Raw genomic sequence first — 22,964 nt, forward strand, 5'->3', positions numbered from 1 at the left:
AAAAAAAATCGGTATCATTGTTCAAAAGGTTTTTTATCTTTCTTCATCCTCTTTCAAGGTAGAATTTCAAAACATCTAGAAATTGATAACAGAACCATAACAGAATCAAAACGGAACTAAATTGTTTTAATGAACCTTTTTCTCTCTTTGCAATTGTACAGTACTCTAAATAAGGCATAATTAACTCATTAATATTTATAAACCAAAGGAGTTATTTGAAAAAAAGTATATTTAGGGAAAAACCGGGAAAGTAATGAAACCGTTTATGTTTTATATAACATTATTCAATATCTAGATGTAATAAATTACATAATTTCATAACGTTTTCTCCTTTTTTTAATGAAATTAGTATAAGATATAATTTTCATCAATTTAAAAAATAATTAACCGAAATTTTTATGATAATGATGAAACTGTAACATCTGATGACACAAAATTATCACAAAATTAAATTCCTTTTAATATCTGATTAACTAATTTATTAATTTATATTATAAAAAAAATAAATAATAATAATAATACTTACCAATTTTGAGTAGAGGGGGATACGCTACCCCCACCCAGGCCCCCCTCACGTCCGCCCTGCCTGTTAAAACAAAAGAAAAAAACATATTAATAATTTTATTATTATATTAAATTAGTTAAATACCGCCAGTAATTGGTTAACAATAATGTTAAAATATTTAATTGAATAAAAGTACTTTGTCAGAACTGCCCTATGTAAAGAGTGTCCAAATACTCTTCCTTAAATATTACCTAACTTATTACATTTTTAAAAACTTTTCAAACTTTTTTACCGGATTTTATCCTGATAATAATGTAATTACAAATAAAAATAAAGTAATATTATTTGTTACGCCGTTTAAAAAAAAAAATGATCTGGATACTACAACTTCGTTGTACGCCTATTAAATTACATATACATATTTTAAAGTGAAAAGTACATAAATTTCATTAATAATTTCTAATATTATTTCATACATTTTTTTAAAATTATTATTGAATTACTACTATTTTTACTATAATTTTTTTTATAATCAGACGTTAATAATTATTAATAAATCAATATATTTCAATTAAAAAAGAAGGTTAAAAAAAGGAAATTAATTATATATTAAAAAAATAATTATTCTGATTTAAACCGAGTCTTTCCCTTGTAAGAACTAAATATTTCATTAATTAAAATTCTATTTGGCTATAACTCTGGAACCAATGAAAATAAGTACCACTTACGGTATATAGTTGAAAAGCTGTCAATGAGGGCTTACTACTGCAGTAAAGAAATAGTCCAAAAACCAAATTTTTTTAAATTTCAGGCTTTTATGGACACTTTTGGTTCAGTCGATTGCAATAAAAACGGGAGGTGCACAACTAGATGTTACAATAATCCTAAATCCAAAATTTCAACATCCTACGGCTAATCGTAAAATTATAGTAAAAGAATTTTTAATAATAATTCAATAATAACAATAAAAATAAAAAAAATATCAGAAGTTAATGAAATAAAATTTTATGTACTTTTGAAAATGTGTATATGTAATTTAATAGGCGTACAAGGAAGTCATGTGATGTCCACATCAGATTTTTTTCTATGCATTAAAGTTGTTTAAGTTATTTTTAACTTAACTACTAATTCTGAGACTGACAACACAACCGTTGTCCTAAAATTGCGGGTTGTTTCTGATGCACGGCTTACAAACACAACTTAATTTAAAGTATTTATCATTTTATTTTGATATAATACTTTTTCGTTTCTTTAATTCAATAATTTTTACTAAAGCGCGCGCGTAAACCGTATTTAATTCGTGAGTGTGGCGGCGACGGTCTGCAATTATTATCGTAATTTCGCAACTTATATAGAACAAATTTCGCTCGTATGGTCGGCAGACCGGTGTAACCGCGAGGCTTAACACACCAGGTACCGAGTCGACTGGGTAATCAAGTTCGAGACCCGACCAGATCGAATTACTTTTTTACACTTTAAATATTATTCATTCATTTAAGTCTACCGTTATGTGACATCATAACATAGCAGAAGACTACAACAGCATTTTTGGGGTGAGGCTGCGATTGTGCAAAAACGTTTTTTTGCAAGTATTGTTATTTTTTAATCAATAACAAATGTTCCTAAGAAAAATATGACCTTAATTAGGCGAAATCTCGAGATACTGAGGGTGACTACTTTTCAGCCTCACCCCCGAGACCTTTTAAGTTGAAAATATAATGGCATTATTCCTTCATATATAGAAGTAATTTGAACAAATCTTGTCAAAATCGGTCCAGTAGTTCTGTAGATATAAGGTGATTTAAAGGTCAACACCGAACTCACACACGTACATACGATCATTAACATCCAGAAAATTTTTATCCAGTTTTTTTGAGTTCCTTACATCGCATACGACCAAACTGGACCGATTACAATATTTTCCCTTCCAGAACTTCTATAGCGCTATCTAGACGGTAAAGTAATAAAAAAGTGTTACTTTTTAATTTTAGAAAGGTTTTTAATTTTGTTTTACAAACTACTTTATCAACAAATCGACTTTATATTACTCGCTTAGGAATGATTGATAGACGCCTAAGTTGGGCGTTGTTATGTTAATAAATGATAACAATTTACTTTGTAAAACAGATTAACGAACACACACACACACACACACACACACACACATATAGATTATAATTTAGAGTTTTTCCTGGATTAAACGCAATACATTAAAAAACGAACTGCATAAAAAATAGCATTAAATAAAATTTCAAAGTTTTTACATTAGAGTTTTAGATATTAGAGCAATTGGTATATAATCGATTTACGAGCGGAGATAAATAATAGAAAGGTATGATTGGGTACGGAGTGGGAACGTAAAATGCAAAGGCCATGACCCTGAATGATCTTTAAAATTAAAAGAGATTAGTAACCTTATCGTAGTGAACTACTTTCTCTCACATTATTTATTTTTTACCGCACTATGCATGTATTAATTCCAACAAAGGTATAAAATAAATATATATAGTATTTCAAAACTAAAAAGCAGTTTGTATATATATATACTAGCAACCCCGTCGCTACTACGCCGGCGCTATATCGTTACTTTCGTTTCCTGTCACAATCACAGGATGTTCAACCGGTCAGGGCTCTGCCCCTGGGCACCCCTCTGTGATCATTAATCTCATACTTATGAGAATAACAATGATAAATCGAAATTAAAGCCTGTTCAATTTACAGAAACTATCAGTGTATTATAATTTCTTTAGAGTAACAGTTTGGAGAGTAAAAACCCACCGATTGGTTTTTAGATTTCTCGTCGCGGCTTCGCTCGCGAAGTACATCATTAGAATTATAAAAATAAATTACCATCACGATTTTACCAAATCTCATAAAGATTGATTTAATATCTATAGAAAAAACGGCAAAAATATAAAAAAAAAATGTTTTTATTACGCCTTAAAATATTAAACTTTAAAAAAAAAATTAAAATAGTTTATAGACATCATTCTAAAAAGTATTTGTAAGCCAAAATCGATTGAATATCTCGTTCAGTATAATCGGAAATGAAGAAAGTTTAATAACGTTAGAAATTTTTTTTAATTTTCTTCTCCAGTTTCAATGTACATGTAAAATTATTTCGAAATCTGTTTTTAGATATTAACATGAAGATTATTCATATAAAAAATTCAAGTTTATATGAAGATATAAAAAACGAAGATTTTTACGGAGAAACTTTAAAAAAATAGTAAATTACATTGTTTCATTTTAACCCTTTAAACTCGGAATTTAAAAAACTCCTTTCCTAGGGTGCACTTACATCGTAAGATGAACCTGTATACACATTTTCATTTATTTATCTTCAGTAATTTTTGCTGGGGGTTGATTATGAATCAATTACAACAGGTTATAGATATATGAAGAACTGAGAGGAGAATGGAAGAAGTATTAAGAGAGAACCGGTTTGGTTTCAGGAAAAGTATAGGGACAAGGGAAGCAATTTTAGCGCTCAGATTAATAATAGAAAGAAGAGTAAAGAAAAACAAATTCAACATACTTGACATTTATAGACTTAGACTTAGGTATTCGATAACGTAGGCTGGAATAAACAGTTCAGCATTTTAAAAAATTTAGGGTTCAAGTACAGAGATAGAAGAACAATTGCAAATATTTACAAGAACCAAACAGGAACAGTAATAATTAAATAATATAAGAAAGAACCCCTAATAAAAACGGGAATCCGACAAGAATGTTCCATATCCCCGTTACTTACTAATCTTTACATAAAACTAACAGTTAATGACGTTAAAGAACAATTTAGATCCAGAAAAACAGTACAAGGTGAAAAGATAAAGATACTACGATTTGCTGATGATTGTAATTCTAGTCAAAAGTAAAAAAGATTTAGAAGAAACAATGAACGGCATGGATGAAGTCTTACGAAAGAACTACGGCATGAAAATAAACAAGAACAAAACGAAAGTAATGAAATCTAGTATAAATAATGTAGATCAACCACTGAATCAGACTTGGACGATCGGAGTACCTGAGAAGAGAAGATTAGAAGCTTTTGAAATGCGGTGCTATAGGAGATTAACGTTCTCCTAAAGTGACAAATGAAGAGGTGTTGCGGCAAATAGATGAAGAAAGAAGCATTTGGAGAATATAGTTAAAAAAAAATACAGACTTATACGCCACATATTAAGGTATCTTGGAATAGTCGCTTTGATATTGGAGTTGAGGAAAATTGTGCAGGCAAGCAACGTTTGGAATATGTAAAAAAAATCGTTAGGGATGTAGGATGTAGGGGGTATACCGAAACGAAACGAGTGGCACTAGATAAGGAATCTTGGAGAGCTGCATCAAACCAATCAAAGGAGTGAAGACCAAATATATATATAGGCATCCCTGTCGCGGCTTCGCCGGCGCTGTATGGTTACTTCCATTTCCCGTTCGCGGTCATGGAATATTTAGCCGGTCATGGCTCTTTTTCCCGTCTAGCTTTAGGTTTCTGCTCCTTCGATCACGCTGTGTTCATTAAATTCATCCTTATCTGAATAATCATGGTAAATAAAAATAAAAATTTGTTTAATTTATAAAGAAAATATTAGTGTATTGTAATTTTTTTCATGAACAACAGTTTGGTTTAGTAAGGCGATTCGCTATGAGTCATAAGACAAGCAAAAAAAAAAAAATATTCCAGACTTATTTGGAGGGATAATGAGGAGTGAAATGGTTTCCCGTCTCTTTATATCAGAATAATAATAATAGTATTTTAAAAAAATTAGGGTTTAAATACAGAGATAGAAGAACAATTGCTAACATGTACGGAAACCAAACAGCAACAATAACAATTGAAGAACATAAGAAAGAAGCCCTAATAAGAAAAGGAGTCCGACAAGGATGTTCCCTATCTCCGTTACTTTTTAATCTTTACATGGAACTAACAGTTAATGATGTTAAAGAACAATTTAGATTCGGAGTAACAGTACAAGGTGAAAAGATAAAGATGCTACGATTTGCTGATGATATAGTAATTCTAGCCGAGAGTAAAAAGGATTTAGAAGAAACAATGAACGGCATAGATGAAGTCCTACGCAAGAACTATCGCATGAAAATAAACAAGAACAAAACAAAAGTAATGAAATGTAGTAGAAATAACAAAGATGGACCGCTGAATGTGAAAATAGGAGGAGAAAAGATTATGGAGGTAGAAGAATTTTGGAAGAATTTGGGAAGTAGAATTACTAAAGATGGACGAAGCAGGAGCGATATAAAATGCCGAATAGCACAAGCTAAACGAGCCTTCAGTAAGAAATATAATTTGTTTACATCAAAAATTAATTTAAATGTCAGGAAAAGATTTTTGAAAGTATATGTTTGGAGTGTCGCTTTATATGGAAGTGAAACTTGGACGATCGGAGTATCTGAGAAGAAAAGATTAGAACCTTTTGAAATGCGGTGCTATAGGAGAATGTTAAAAATCAGATGGGTGGATAAAGTGACAAATGAAGAGGTATTGCGGCAAATAGATGAAGAAAGAAGCATTTGGAAAAATATAGTTAAAAGAAGAGACAGTCTTATAGGCCACATACTAAGGCATCCTGGAATAGTCGCTTTAATATTGGAAGGACAGGTAGAAGGGAAAAATTGTGTAGGCAGGCCACGTTTGGAATATGTAAAACAAATTGTTAGGTATGTAGGATGTAGAGGGTATACTGAAATGAAACGACTAGCACTAGATAGGGAATCTTGGAGAGCTGCATCAAACCAGTCAAATGACTGAAGACAAAAAAAAAAAAAAAAAAATAATAGTTTATATTGATCATTATTCTGTAAAAATATTTTCAAATAGTGGATACGGGCAATATAATTTTTGACTTTATAAAACTGTTCCAATTAAGTTATCCGGAAAACGGAATCGTGATAGAAATTTTCTCTACAAAATAAAAGAAAAATCATTAAAATCGATTCATTTAGTAAAATACATAAAAGAAAAACTATGAATAAAATGAAAAAAAAAAATTTCTACTTTTATCGAATTCGATTTGAAATAAAATTAAATAACAGAAGTAAAAATATAAATTAAAAATAAAATAATATTTTGTACTAGAGTGAATTATTATATTAATACCTTGACTAATGTATTATAATGACGTCATATTCTGTAAATGTTATCTAATACATTACGCTTAAGTAATATATGAACGATTCCACGAAAATTATTGTATTAATTAATAACTTATGTGTAAATGATAAAATAAACAAAGATAATTTCAGAATAGTAGATATGCATAATTCAAGGGAAAACACAATGAATTGTATACAACAAGAAGTAATACTGTATAATGGTTCCGAATTAGCATTATTATTAAGATAACAAGATGAAAAATAGAAGAGATAAGAATTTAAATTGTATTTGTTGTAATAATATTTAAAATCTACTCTAGAACAAATCTATTATTTACAGTGAAAGAGATAAAATTTCTTGAAGAAAATTGAAAATATAAATGTATAGAATATATTTTATTACAAATTTATTTTTTTTAAATTTGCTAGATATCATTCTAAGTAAAACACTCTTTCATTCCAAGTTTTTAAAGTTTAAAAACTTTATTAAAAAGTCTTAAGTTAACTTATTAGTTTTTTTTTTTAATTTTTAATAATTTTACAATAAAATTTCATCTTAACTCAACCCCAATCCCTCGAGAAAAAAAAATCATAGGTAACCTTTATTTTTTTTGACTACATTTTCCGTGGAATTTTTTTTAGATTCTTTCATTTAACATTGTAAACGTTGAAAAATCAAAAAAATTTCTGGAAGGTGATTTTAGTGGTGGAGAAGCAGAACAAATTAAAAATTATATAGATTAACAATTTTTAAAATTTTTATAACGTCAACTAACATTATTTTTCCACTATTTAAGAAAATAACCATAGCCAGGAAATTATTAAAAAAAATTTTGTCAGCTTTTTTAACTGGAATAAGCTATCTGTAATCTAGTCCGTAAAGGTAATTTTATTAATTTTGTATTATATTTAATTATATTTTAATTTAATAACAAATATTAAAAAAAAAAATATTTTTTTAAATATAAAATCCACGAAGTCGAGTAGTGGAAAAATTTAATCTGTATATAAATGTACTTTGTTTTTTTATTTAATTTTATTAATAAACATTTTGTAAGAAATTAGATAAACGGTTCTCGCTCCAGTAAATTTTTTTTTATAGTAATAAACTTTATTTTGATTATTAAAAATGAAGAAAATGTTTTAGAATTTTCAATTATTTAAAAGAAAATATAATTTTATGAAAATTTTAATTGTAGATCAGTGTTGAAATTTCTGGAACTCCCCATTATACAATTAGCAGTACTAACAATACTTCAAACAATCCAAGTAAAACTTCTGCGCATCAATCTATTTAAAGTTTGATGAGTAATACAGTACTCAAGGTCTGCTAATATCTTTAACTGAAAAGTATTTACTGGTGGGCCTTCTCATCTTAACTAAAAAATAATTTTTTTTTAGGTGTACCTCAGAACTATATAAAAAGATAAATAAATAAAACAATTAATTTTAACACTTAGAATATATTTTAGCAAAAACTTTCTAGAGATGAAAATTAAACAGATAATGATTGTATAACTTTCTCTCAGAATACTTTAGAAAGTATAAAAATTTGAACATTATTGAAAATTTTATTGCAAGTATATGTTGAACATTATGGAGTATATGTTTGGAGTGACGCTTTATATGGAAGTAAAACTTGGACAATCGGCGCATCTGAGAAAAAAAGATTAGAAGCTTTTGAAACGTGGTGCTATAGGAGAATGTTAAAAATCAGACGGGTGGATAAAGTGACAAATGAAGGAAGAGGTATTGCGGCAAATAGATGAAGAAAGAAGCATTTGGAAAAATATAGTTAAAAGAAGAGACAGACTTATAAGCCACATACTAAGGCATCCTGGAATAGTCGCTTTAATATTGGAAGGAAAAAATTGTGTAGGCAGGTCACGTTTGGAATATGTAAAACAAATTGTTAGGGATGTAGGATGTAGAGGGTATACTGAAATGAAACGACTAGCACTAGATAGGGAATCTTGGAGAGCTGCATCAAACCAGTCAAATGACTGAAGACAAAAAAAAAATTGCAAGCATCGACGTCGATCATTCCATTACTCATGGTAAGATAAATAGTACTATGGATTTATCTTCAAACGTGTTCAAAATACCCATCTTACAGTCCTTGATCAAATTTGTTAATCTGGACCTCTCAAGGACATTTTACGCGGCATTAAGTTTGGCAACAATGAGCAACTCTTTTACTCTGTACACTAAAATCAATAGACTGTAAAATTAACATCATTACTTTCAGAAATAGTTGGGTATTTTTTTTTAATAAAATATAATTAAAAATATATTATATATATCTTTCTGTCAAAAAATTATTAACCTATTTTCAAACAGAAGAACAAAAGTAAAAATAAATTAGTTAATAATATAATAATAATAATAACAAAAGTAAAAGGTAATCACAATTTTAATTTTTTTTTTATTTGAGATACACAAAAAACTTTGAAAACATAATATTTGCTTTTTAATCTACGAAAAACTTTATACAATCTAAGAAAAAAACAAATATATTCAAATTACATTTTTAAACTTCTTTTAAAGTTAAAAGGTAACATTAATTTATGTACTATAAAATGCGGTACCAAAAGTCATATAGAAATGCATATTATCGACTTAATCTTATGTGCGTGTTATAAGAATATGATACAAGAAATTTAAAGGGAAGGTGAACGGAATGAAAAACTGAAATAAAGAAAAAAAGCAGACGGATATATATAACGAATAAGGGAACGGAGTAAAGGGGGGGATTATATGCAATTCTGTTTGGCAAAAGAACTAGATCCGTGTCTCCTTTTCAAGTGAGAGCCAAATTGGCAAATAACGTAAGACGAAGAGTAAATTTAAAAGAAAAAAGAAAGAAAGACACACGACGAATAGGTTGTATGTATGTTACGTACTTTAGCAAAAGGAGTATTACTACTAAAAATAAAAAGGAATTGTCGAAGTAAAGGCGCAATTCCACAGTAAACTTATTTCTAGTCTTACATGGAAGTCTAATGTGTGTGTGTATGTGTGTGTGTGTGTGTTTGATGAAACAAGAGAAAAGATAAACTTAATGGGTTTTGTTCTATGAAGTATTTTCTTCGTTTATGATGAAGAAAAAATATAAAACAAACAATGTTTTCTTTTCCTTAATATTCAGTACAAGAATTGTCAAAGGTTATCAAAAGTAAGAATATAAAGTAGCTATATATATATATATATATATATATATATATAAATGCATATATTATACGGTAAGCTAAAACGAAAAATAAGTTTCCCTTGCATGTAGTTTTAAATAAGGTAAAATTCTGTAAAAGTTGGGAAATTTTGTTTTGGTAATTGATAGTAATTACCTCATAGTATTACTATTCAAGTAGTGTTCAAGTTGTTTTAATATACAGGGTTATCATAAAAGAATGGTGCGATTTCAGTAATTCATAGAAAGATTGTAGGGAAATTTCTAGATGTTATATTGATATCCCTGAAAGCCTCCACCCAAAAGTTTGTTTATCAGCAGTTGTAACCGCAACTTCAGTTCTTGTATTGTTGTTGCGGTGAGTTTAGCGAGTTACTATGTTCTCGGATGAAGACAAATCAAAGTGTGTTTTATTGATGGCTGAATTAAAATCCATAATTTTAGTTCAACGTGCGTTTCGACGTGAATTCGGAAGAGATCCACCACACAAAAATAACATAACACGCTGGTTCAAACGATTCGAAGAAACCGGATCGGTTAAGAAACAGAAATCAACCGGCAGACCAAGTGTACCGGACGAAACGGTTGAACTAATTAGACGATCGGCAATTAGAAGTCCTGGGAAGTCCATCCCCCTTCGAAACGTCGAATTAGGTATTCCAAAATCAACAGTTCACAAAGTTATACATAAAAAACTGAAATTACACGCTTATAAAATCCAGATACTGCAGGAATTGAAACCCGATGATGGTGTAAAACGTTACAATTTCGCTGTTGAAATGTCGGACATAATAAGTGAAAACGAATCATTTTTAGACGTTAAAATTTTTACAGACGAAGCTACATTCCATGTGAAAGGATGCGTTAACAGATACAATTCACGAATATGGGGCTCTGAATACCCACACGCAATTATTGAGAAACAACGCGGTTCGCCTAAAGTTAATGTTTGGTGTGGTGTGATGAAAAATCGTATAATAGGGCCTTTCTTCTTTGCTGAAAAAACAATTAATGGAGTTGTGTATCTTGACATGTTAACCGATTATTGCTTTCCTCAGCCGGATGAACTCGAAAACACTCATCGACTTCATTTCCAACAAGATGGTGCTCCCCCGCACTTCAATGCGTTGGTCACGGACGCTTTGAACGAAAAATTTGGAGATCGATGGATAGGCCGGCAAGGACGCATACTTTGGCCTCCAAGGAGTCCAGAGCTGACACCTTGCGATTTTTTCTTGTGGAGGTACATCAAAAGCGTTGTTTATACACAAAAAATTCGCGACCTAAACCGCTTAAAAAACAGGGTTAATGAAGCAATAACAACCATTATGGAAGAAATGTTAACTAATGTTTGAAGAGAAGTTGAGTATCGTTTGGACATTTGTCGAGCGACTAAGGGCGCACATATGAAATTTATTAATTATGTAAAAAAAATGTTTGAGACGACAAATTTGAAAAATAAAAAACATAAACTGTAAGTAATTCTGTTTTAATTTAAACTATGTTCAAAACCGCACCATTCTTTTATGATAACCCTGTATGATATTGAGAATCTCTTTTAAGTAAATAAAATAAAGATTCATTATGCTTTAGTGTTGGTAGACGTACAATAAAGATACTCCTGGTATCCATAAAGAATTTCATCTACAACAACAATAATGAATTTCCTAATATACCAATATAGACTGATCTCCTAACATTTTCATAAGCTGAACATAAAATTTGAAAACCCTAAAGGCGTTGCAGATCCTCCATAATTAGTTAAGCCTAAAACTACTACTTCCGCTTTGGAGAACAAGATATTTTTAAATATATTAGTAAATATCCCTAAAACGTCATCCAAAGAGACTTCCGTTGAAATAAGACTAAAAAAGATGACAACGCAATTGTAGGACTTTCCCGTCACGCGGCTAAAAACCACGTTCCGAGAAAGTCCTACTACTGTGGGTTGTTTCTGATGCACAGCTTACACACACATACACACAACTTAATTTAAAATATTTATCATTTTATTGAATATAATTTTTTTTTCGTTTATTTAATTTAAAGATTCTAACTAAAGCGCGCGCGCATAACGTATTTAATTAACTGGTGTGGCGTTACTAGCGGCGAAGGCCGGCATTAACTAAACTAATATAATTTCACAACTTGCATAAAATAAATTTCGCTCGTATGGTCAGCAGACTGGTTTAGCCGAAAGGCTTAACGCAGCGGTTACCGAGTAGACCAGGCGATCTAATTTGAGACTCACCCAGGCCGAGTTACTTTTATACACTTTAAATATTATTAATTTAATTCTACATTTCAACTGTGACGTCACAACCTAGCAGACGATTACAACAGCATTTTTTTTGGGAGGGGGTGCGATTTTGCAAAAATCCTTTTTTTCAAATATTGTTATTTTTTAATTGTTAACAAATTTGCCTAAGAAAAACATGAATATAATTAGGCGAAATCTAGAGATGCTGAGGGTGATCTTGCTCTACAGCCTCACCCCTTTAACCTTTTAAGTTGAAAATGTAATGGCATCAATTACCCCCCCCCTCCCCACCCACTCATATATAGAAGTAATTTGACCAAATTTAATCAAAATCGGTCCAGTAGTTCTGAAGTTACAAGGTGATTTAGAGGCCAAAAATGAGCAAACACACATACATACGAACAGTAACATCCGCAAAATTATCATCCGGTTTTTTAGGTTCCTTAGGTGTCAAAACCTCAAGATCCGGTGAAAACTCCATATGCCCAAACAGAACCGATTACTATACTTTCCCTTCTAGAACTATAGTTCTGTTATAGCGCTATTTAAACGCGAAAGTACATAAGAAAAGCAGATTTTTAAAAAAATCCTAAAACCAAAGTAGGTGAAAATGAATGTAAATTCACAAGTAATCTTTACAAATACAATGAAGTAATTGACAGAATGTCACACTGCATTACAATAAGATGATCAATATTCTTCGTCCACTTTATGAGAATGAATGATAACAGGCTCACTAAACAAATCTCCAACCACATTTACAACGAAAAAGAACAGAAATCAATGCATCTCGGTTATTTGAAAAGATCTTAAAGAAATGAAAATATCTGAAGACAGAGAACAACGTTCAGAAATTTGTTACAAGTTTAAGAATTTCCAAGAGAAGGAAAAAATCAATAATGAACTATTGGAAGATAAGTAAAGAAAAGCCCCAGAGGAAGAAATATAATGTAGAATGTTGATTCACGAGTTCCTCAGTCGACGTAATTCAAATAAATAAAAAATTGCTCATCAAAAGTAGCTTAGTAAGGAAACTCCGTGGTCCAAAGGTAACAGAAGGAGGATACAATATGAAATCTAACAAAGAGATTTATTAATATCAAGAACACCGAGAAACAGCTATAAGTAAAAGAAGGTTGATATTCCTTAGGACATATGATCAGTATCGAACCAACCAGATTGAATAAATAGATTTTTGAGAAACTGTTGAAAATGAAAAATAAATCAAATCATCTAAAACAGATAGAAGAATATCTTCAAAGGATAGGCTTGAAAGAAGAGGACTGTTGTGATCAAGATAAATTCCGAGTCATAATTTAAGATATAAAAGTTCTTGTGTCAGAAAAAAGACTGGAAGAAAATATACAGATGAGGAAAAAAAAGGTTGTCATGATGAAAAAAATGAGAAAAGCATGGAAGAAGAGAAAATAAACTAGAAATAAATGACATTTTTGTGGTCCTAAGTTATTCTTTACCAATAAAAAAAGAAATGAAAAAAATAAATAAATCTCCAAAAGTTTTCTTGTTATCTAATTAAAATTAAACTTTCAGAGAATGCAATTACACAAAAAAAGAACAAGTAAATATGTTTACGTATCAAAACTCTTTAAAATTCTTCCCCTTATCATACATAATCTTTTTGCTTATCGTTTGTTCTTTTTCCTGTTAAATTTTGTATGTAGATTTTGCCTAAATTAATAATTTTATTACGATTAATAAATATTTTTATTTATTAACTCTTTTCAGTGACAATTGAAAAATTAATTAAACCTTTTTATTTATTAATATTCTATTTACATCTTTTTTCGTCCTTATACGAGGTCTGTTCAAGAAATACGTAGACTGTTTGAATTGCTCGGGTCCAGTTAGTTCCAGTCAAATCCGCTTGGCGTCACCATGTTTGTACAGATCAGCAGATTACAACGCAGTTTTTGATTGCAAATATCATTATTGACTGTTTAGCTACACGGCTGTTTGTGAAGTATGTTTTTTCGTTTGGCGGATTTTAGAATGAGTGACTTGAACGAGCAAAGAGTTGCTGTAAAATTTTGTGTTACACTCGGAAAATTTGCGAGTGGAAACTTTTGATATGCTCAAGATGGCTTACGGCGACGTTGCTATGAAGCGTGCGACATGTTTTAAGTGGCATGGACCTTTTAAAGATGGTCGTCCGTCGATTGAAGACGAAGAGCGTCCTGGACGTCCTTCCACGTCAACTGACGACTCATACGTAGACAAAATCAACACCCTCGTTCAGGCAAATCGACGTCTGACCATCAGAGATCTTACGTAAGAGTGTGGGATATCATTTGGATCATGTTACGAGATTTCGAGATCATTTTACGAGAGTGGCGGACTGGTTTTTTCATCACGACAACGCTCCAGCCCATTCAATCCTCAAAACTCGTGAGTTTTACGCCAAACACTCGATCACTGTTCTTTCCCACCCAACCTACTCATCTGACATCGCTCCTTGTGACTTCTTCTTGTTACCCAAACTAAAAAGACCTTTGAAAGGAAGAAGATTTGAGACGATTTTCGACATTGAGGCAAATGCGACGAAAGAACATCACAAAAGAAGCGTTCCATGACTGTTTCCAAAAGTGGAAATACCGTTGGGATAAGTGTGTACGTTGGGGAAGAGAGTACTTTGAAGGGGACCCAGGGGAGACAAGTAACTTCAAAATAAAGTACATTTTGTTTTATGACGTTAGTCTACGTATTTTTTGAACAGACCTCGTAACTTATTTTTGTACAAATTAAAGATGCTATTTTATTCTACGCGACCATCTAAAAGTACGTTTCTTTCAGGTGAAATATAACCAGATGTTTTCTACGTTCTTCGAAATTATGTAGGGAGTTCCTTTAGGGTTCTGTTTTGGGAACCGTTATACGCCATCTTTACCGCACCTCTTAGCAGATTCTCGCAGTCGATGCCAGCCCAAATGTACCATCAAATAGTCTACAATCTGAGTTGGATTTAATCAACTGCTGGTTGAGTACATGAAGAATACGCGTAAAACAAGAAAAATCGAACCATGTGACATTCACGGTGAAGAGAAGTGACTTTTCACGGGTCCACCGTGATGGAGTTGTAATTCCGCAAACAGAGAGTGTGAAATACCTAGGTCTATCTATCCCTTGCATCGTCGGACTAACGTGAAAAGTTCATATAAGAGAGAGAGAGAGAGACAACGAATTGAGAAGTTCTAGGAAATACTCTGGTTATCTGGCAGACGTTTTCGTTTGTCCTTGTCTAATAAGCTACTGGTATACTCAACAATTGTAAACCCTATCTGGCCTGTGGGATCGAACTATGAGGCACCCCGAGCAGAAGCAATCTCGAAATCTTTCAATGATTTCAGAATAAGCTAGCGAAATGTATAACAAAGGCACCTTAGTTTACAAGAAACAATGAGATCCAGAATTATTTAGGATTACGGATCGTGCGGGAGGAAATACAATGTTTCAGTTCAAAGTACGAACTTTGGCTTAATTACACGCAAATTACTTGGTAGTGAACTTACTAAACAATGGGCATACACTTTCTAGACGTAAGTGTCCATATAGTGTATTAATGTATCTATGGTAACCTCGAATGTCACTATTGTGCATTTATCTATTCGACTTTTAAATTTTACATTTGTTTCATATACTTCTCTTTTTTCGTTCAACGTGTTTTTTTTTGTTTTTTTTTACTTCTAGTTATTATATCATATTTTTCTTTCTATTTTTCTAATGATGGTTGTGTGTCATTCATAATTGCTAATTATTTTTCATTAGCATAAAAGTTTTTACTATACTAGTGGATAGTTTTGAGGAATATCGCTGAGGATTCTTTATCATGTGATTTGGGATGTGATTCAATTTACTAAAAACATAACCGATTGTAAATTAAGTTACGAAACAATAAGAAAACAAATTGTAAGTTATTTTCCTGCGAAAATTTAATTTAGAAAAGAAAGATAACGGAAAAAGTGAGATTGTTTTTTATTTATTGAATTTATATTTTATTATAAGTTATGGTAAATAAAATTTAACCATCAAATCAGCATTTTCCTTATTTTGTATGCTTCTCATATGAAAATATTGCAGCATGAACGAATATATTGTTTCTTATTTACTCCGTCAAATAAATTTACAAATATTTTTTACTGGTTTATCCATTTCTTCTTTATAAATTTATTATGTTTATCATATCCCGTGTCTTTATTTGTGTAATATCACATGTTTTATTCTACACTATACATTTTTTTTTAAAGATTATATTTACTTACTTTTATACTTCATACTGATGCTTTACGCTATCTTGTAGAATAAAAGTGAACTACCACCTCACTTTTGAAACTACGAATTTCAAATAAAGATTACGTAAAATATTTATATGAAATAATTGTTTTAAAAATTCATTAAATTAAAATTTAAAAAATGTGTAACCAATTTTTTTTTGTCTTCAGTCATTTGACTGGTTTGATGTAGCTCTCCAAGATTCCCTATTTAGTGCTAGTCGTTTCATTTCGGTATACCCCCTAAATCCTACATACCTAACAATTTCTTTTAGATATTCCAAACGTTGCCTGCTTGCACAATTTTTTCCTTATACCTGTTCCTCCAATATTAAAGCGACTATTCCAGGATACTTTAATATGTGACCTATAAGTCTGTCTCTTCTTTTAGCTATATTTTTCCAAATGCTTCTTTCTTCATCTATTTGCCGCAACACCTCTTAATTTGTCACTTTATCCACCCATCTGATTTTTAACATTCTCCTACAGCACTGCATTTCAAAAGCTTCTGATCTTTTCTTGATATACGACAATACGACAGACCCGATGTCGTATTTCGTGACAAACGAGGCACGGTTTCACTTATCCGGCCATGTTAATTCGCAGAAACCAGGTATTGAATGGCAAGGAATCCTCACTAGATACTCGAGTGTCCACTTCACGATGATAAAATTGGCGTTTTATGTGCCATTTCCGATAATAAGGACCAATATTTTTTGACCGGACTGTCAATACACGAGTTTACCACACAATTTTCAAAGAATTCTATACGCAATTAACTGATAATGAAAAATAATGCAGCTTCTTCTAACAAGACGGAGCAACGTATTATACATCAAACTTTTCGCTCAATCGCGTTCATGCAGCTTTTAAAAATGAACTAGCTATCAATAATGTACGGCGGCTTCTACGTTCCTCAGAGTTGTCTACTTGCGATTTTTTCCTTTGGGGCTACTTAAAGGAGAGAGTTTACATCTAATCTCCACAATATTTATGAACTAAAGGTAAACATTCAGCAAAAAATCAACGGAATTGACAAGAATTTTTTTACGTCAGACGACTCTCAATATGATCAGTCGAGCACAAAAGTGCATCGATGCCCAGGGTGGTCATTTTGAACATCTTTTTTAACAATAAAGTAAATAAATACAACATTTAAATTACGTTTTATTTTTTTCTTATTTAATTTATCGGTACCAGTCATAAAATTTCATTTCAAAATATCCTACCGACTTTGTAGCGGTTACCTTTTTATGGCTCCGGTTTTATGTTTCTCACCCCGTATTTCTAATTAAAAAAACTAAAATTGAATAAGGTAACACATTTTTTTTTGTTATTAATGCTGTAAATTTTGTATATTTAAATCGTGGGTTCCAAAAAAATTAATAAATACCAGAAGTTAATTGTTGACTGTAGATTCTTACTTGGCACAGATGTCTAAAAGTCTAAATCTAAAGGATTACCAATTACATTTGAATCTTATTATTTTTCAAAAATCAATTTTATTTTATTTTTAGAAGCTTAATAGCAAAAATCAGTCCCTAGATTTAGTATCAGGTGTCAACAGTTGAAACGTTATGGGTAAACTCTTTACTTTTTTTTTAGTATTATCAATTTTTTTTTTATATTTACCACATTTTAAACAGTTTAATACTCTCGAGATGTATTTTTTACTGTACGGATAAAAAAAATTCCTTTTATGTATAAAATAGTCTCGTGAAATTTATACTAATAAAGGAAGCAGAAAGTTAAGACCCGCATTGGATTTCAGTAACACAGTATTAAGTTTATTCCGTATTTATTTAGAGTGTATTTACAAAATGTTACAATGCAGTAAAATCTAATTTAAGCTAATGTAATAAATTCCATGCAGAGCAAAAGCAGAATTATAAGTATATATTAAAATAAGTTAAATACTGTGAAAGTATTAACGTGATTTTATATTTATTACTCAAATTTCAATTTAATTTCACTGAATACAATTCTAATAAACATATATGTGTTATTAAAAATAAATTTTACGGTATAAGGAATATAGTTGATTATTATGGTATATTTCTGTTCGTGCTTTTTCGCAAAAGAGAAAGATGTAAAAGAAGACTATTAATGGAGAGAAATACTTACAACTAATAGATAGCGTTTTTTTTTTTTCTTTCCGTAGCGGAGTAAAAAGCTCTGCCAGCCGTCGTCAGGCCCGCACTGACGGCAGTGCGGGGCTCTCACCCGCTAAAAAACCTCCTCTTCTACCATGCAGAAGCCGGATCTAAGCCATATGGCATGTACAGCCCCTGGATGATCACCCAGGCACTCCACTATCCGAATCCGTATGACCGGAAGGCGTCCCCAGGGGGCGATCGACGAGCGACGACTCCGAGGAGCCCCCGGCGCCCACCCCCAGAAGCTGGCCTCCCTTGATCACCCGTCATCCAACTCCAAGCCTCCATAGATTCGCATCAACTCATCCTGCCGTCGCCTCTCTTCATTGGCATTCTCTCGTATCATTGATGCGATCGTAGCCGAGACACAGTCCCACTTGTTGCTATCGCTGAGCATTACCTCGATTATATTGTTGGCTCCCTCCACACCCTCTTTTTTTCTGTTTAGCCTCCGGTAACTACCGTTTAGATAATACTTCAGAGGATGGATCAGGATGACATGTATGAGTGTAAATGAAGTGTAGTCTTGTACATTCTCAGTTTGACCATTCCTGAGATGTGTGGTTAACTGAAACCCAACCACCAAAGAACACCGGTATCCATGATACACCTCCACACCCTCCACACCCTGACCCTCGAGCACTACGCGGAAGTAGCGCCATCTAGGGCAAAAAAATACTACATGCTCTGCTGTATCCAGTCCGCCGCAATTGTGACAGCGACTTATATGGCATCTGCCCATCCTGTACAGGTACCCTCGAAAACATCCATGTCCAGACAGGAACTGGGTGAATTCGTAGCCTGTATTACCGTGCTTTCGCTCCACCCAGTTCCTGACTTCTCGTATTAGCCCATAGGTCCACCTATGGGTAATAGATAGCGTTACGTGATATCCATATTTCTCGTATGTATTGATTATAATAAAAAAATAAACTGTAATATTTATAAACGTAAAAAGGATTTTAAAAATAAATAAAAGAAAATAAATAGTTTTAAAATATCGGAACAAACTTTATTAAATAAAAAAATCAAATCTAAAATTAAAAAATATATATATTTAGAGGGCTGCTTCTATAAAACCCATCTCCGCTACAGTGGGAAAAACTATAAAATTAGTGTATGTGGTAGAAAAATAATATTGATAATGTTAAAAATTATTATTATACTTATTGCATGTGTGGGTAAATTATTGCTATACGAGGGTCGCCTTTTAAGTTTTTATAAAAAAAATTTGTGGGCATAAATAGTTTTATTGTTTCTTAAAGCCTTTAAGATTTATATACTTTTGCATGCGTTCAAACAAATTCTCGAAACATTTTTTCCAATATGAAGTTGAGGTATCTGCTAGGAAATAACTGTTCCTTTTCCGTAAATTTATGACAAATGTTTTAAATTTTGTCGGTTGATTTTCTGATAGCCGGTGAGCTATTATCGTCCTTTTTCAAAAAGTAATTCTATATCTGCAAAGAAATCGAAGTAACTACTTAAAACTAGCTTTAAATTAATCAGTACCGATATTTAATTCATAGGCGTTTTCCAGGGCTTTCATGCGACACATATCTGTTGAGATCGTATTCTGCCGAGGTATTTGCATAGGTGGCATCCTGACAGAGGACAAACTGATAACACTGTTGTGTTATCATGTTTAGAGGGTCTAAAATACGACCTCCGGTAAAGCCAATCAGGGCTTGGAACGGAGAGGGTAGTGTAGCGAACGGGATCGTCACAAGGCGGGTATCTTCCTATACGTGGTCAGATGTTGAAACCGCATATTCAAAACTGACGTTACTTTCCGCATAAGCGGTGAAATTTTTTCTTCTATTTCTCGATATTGTGCGTTTTTCCACCAAAATGATGGATGGTTAAGAGAGATTTGTTCTCTTTCTTTCAATACAGGACTTTACTATATCAATTTTTTTCCTTAGCAAAATTTCCATGTTCCTTTGCTTTAGCAATAACACATAACGTTTTGCAACATTGAAAGAACGCCGTATCTTTCTTCACTCGTTTTGTTGTTTAATTGTATGTGGAACTTTTATTTACTGAAAGGTCGTTGTTACAATAAAAACTAAACATAAAATGACTACAAAATGATAAAAATGTATTATAAATATTGTAATATACATTACAATTCAGAAAAACATTTTTGGGTAAGTAAAACAAAATTTATAAAAATATTGCATAAAAATTATTTTAAAAACCTGATACGGACACCACATGACTTCTTTGTACGCATATTAAATTACATATATACATTTTAGTTTTAAATAAAATGTACATAAAATTTTAGTTCATAAATAACTTCTGATATTTTTTCTTTTTTTTGTTATTGAATTATTATTTATCGTAATTTTTTTTTTTTAAATGGAAGGTTAATAATTATTAAAAAATCAATATATTTAAATTTAAAAAAAAAAAAGATTTAAAGGAAATGAAATCTGATTCGAACCAATATGCCTTCCCGTTGTAAGATCCAAATATTTCAAAAATTAAAATTTTATTTGGCTATAACTCTGAAACCAATGAAAATAAGTACCACTTATAAATTGTAAGGAATCGTTGAAAAGCTGTCAATGAGGGTTTATAACTGCAGTTAAGAAAAAGGCTCTTTTGGACACTTTTAGTCCAGTCGATTGCACTCAAAAAGGGAGGTGCACAACTAGATGTTACAACAATCCTAAATCCAAAATTTTAACATGCTACGGCTAATCGTTTTTGAGTTATGCAAGATACATACATACCTACGTACGGAAGTCACGGCGAAACTAGTAAAAATGGATTGAGAGATGGTCAAAATGGATATTTCCGTTGAAATTTAAAAACCGATATTTTTTGCGATATTAATACTTCATTTATTTCGTACAAGGAAGTAAAAATAAATATAAAAAATGTTACTTTTCAATAGACTTTATATTTCTTTGATATGTTACATAAGGAAAAGCTTTACGAAAACTGACTGCCAGAAAAAAGGTATATTTATATACTGAAGAATGGATAAAAATACCGTTTTACACCCTAACTTTTTATCTTTAAAAAAAAAAAAGAAAAGAAATATTTTCTGCCACAAATCACTATTAAACAAGCAGTAAACTACCATTTCATTTCTATTATACATATTTCTTTTTCCCTAGGTCAAATAAATAGTGTACACATATAAGGGGTTTAGGGATCAAAAAATTCTATTTCTTTTCCATATTGCTGCACCCTATTCCATTATAAGTAAACTGAATGGATACAGACTCATTCATTCTCATGTTTCATTCCGTAAATAAAACATAGTTAACCTCTTAACTATTTCATTATTAACTACTATTATAAAATATATTTGTACTTCAAATTATTAAATTATTTACTTTTTAATTTATGGTTTTTATATACATCAATGTGTAATGCTACGTGTAAAAATCTGACGTGGGCACCACATTACTTCCTTGTACGCCTATTAAATTACATATACACATTTTTTTTAAATTAATTTTTTTTTGTCGTCATTTGACTGGTTTGATGTAACTCCCTGCTAGATTCCCTGCAAGTCGTTTAATTTCGGCATACCCCCTACATCCTACATCCCTAAAATTTCTTTTACATATTCCAAACGTTGCCTGCCTACACAATTTTTTCCTTCTACCTGTAGGATGCTATAATATGTGGCCTATAAGTCTGTCTCTTCTTTTAACTATATTTTTCCAAATGCTTTCTTCATCGATTTGCCGCAACATCTCTTCATTTGTTGCTTTATCCACCCATTTCATTTTTAACATTCTCCTATAGCACCACATTTCAAAAGTTTGTAATCTTTTCAATACATTAGTAAATTGCGAATATTATGAAGGACTTTCTACATCGCGTCAAGACTCCTGTACCTAAAATGTAACAGCAATGTCTTGATTGTCATGGAAGACATCTTCAAGAAGTGAAACCTTCCTTCCTTTCCTTTTTCCTGTTTAGCCTCCGAGAATTACCGTCAGGTATTACTTCAGAGGATGATATGTATGAGTGCAAGTGAAGTGTAGTTTTGTACAGTCTCAGGTCGACCATTTCTGAGATGTGTGGTTAATTGAAAGCTAACCACCTAAGAACACCGTTATCCACGATCAATTATTCAAATCTTTATAAAAGAAATTGCCTTTACTAGGATTTGAACGTTGGAACTCTCGACTTCCAAATGAGCTGATTTACCAAGATGATTTACCACTAGACCAACCCGGTGGGTAGGATGTGAGACCTATTTTGTGGATATAATACAATTGTTCTAATTCATTGTATTTATTGTTGTATAATAAATTTGTTAACCTATTTTCAAATTGTGTACTGTTAAATAAAACACTCTGTATTTTGTTCTTTATTTTTTAGTTAAAAAAACTAAAGATACTATATTGGGAGAAAATGTAAATTTTGAAAGAAAAAGAAAGATTTTTCATTATTTTGGTTTTAACAAAAGAAAATTGTTATTTAGGCT

General features: G+C 31.4%; 1 protein-coding gene across 1 annotated transcript in view; it reads right to left on the reverse strand.

The window, feature by feature from the left end:
• The window catches only part of LOC142332611 (uncharacterized), a 643,294-nt gene that overhangs the window by 474,570 nt on the left and 145,760 nt on the right, over positions 1 to 22,964 (reverse strand). The window contains exon 2 of the mRNA XM_075379149.1: positions 527 to 586. The gene's annotated coding sequence lies outside the window, so the exon portion shown is untranslated. The remainder of the gene's footprint in view (positions 1 to 526; positions 587 to 22,964) is intronic.

The sequence above is a fragment of the Lycorma delicatula genome, chromosome 11 (assembly GCF_047948215.1).
Source record: "Lycorma delicatula isolate Av1 chromosome 11, ASM4794821v1, whole genome shotgun sequence".
NCBI lineage: Eukaryota > Metazoa > Arthropoda > Insecta > Hemiptera > Fulgoridae > Lycorma > Lycorma delicatula.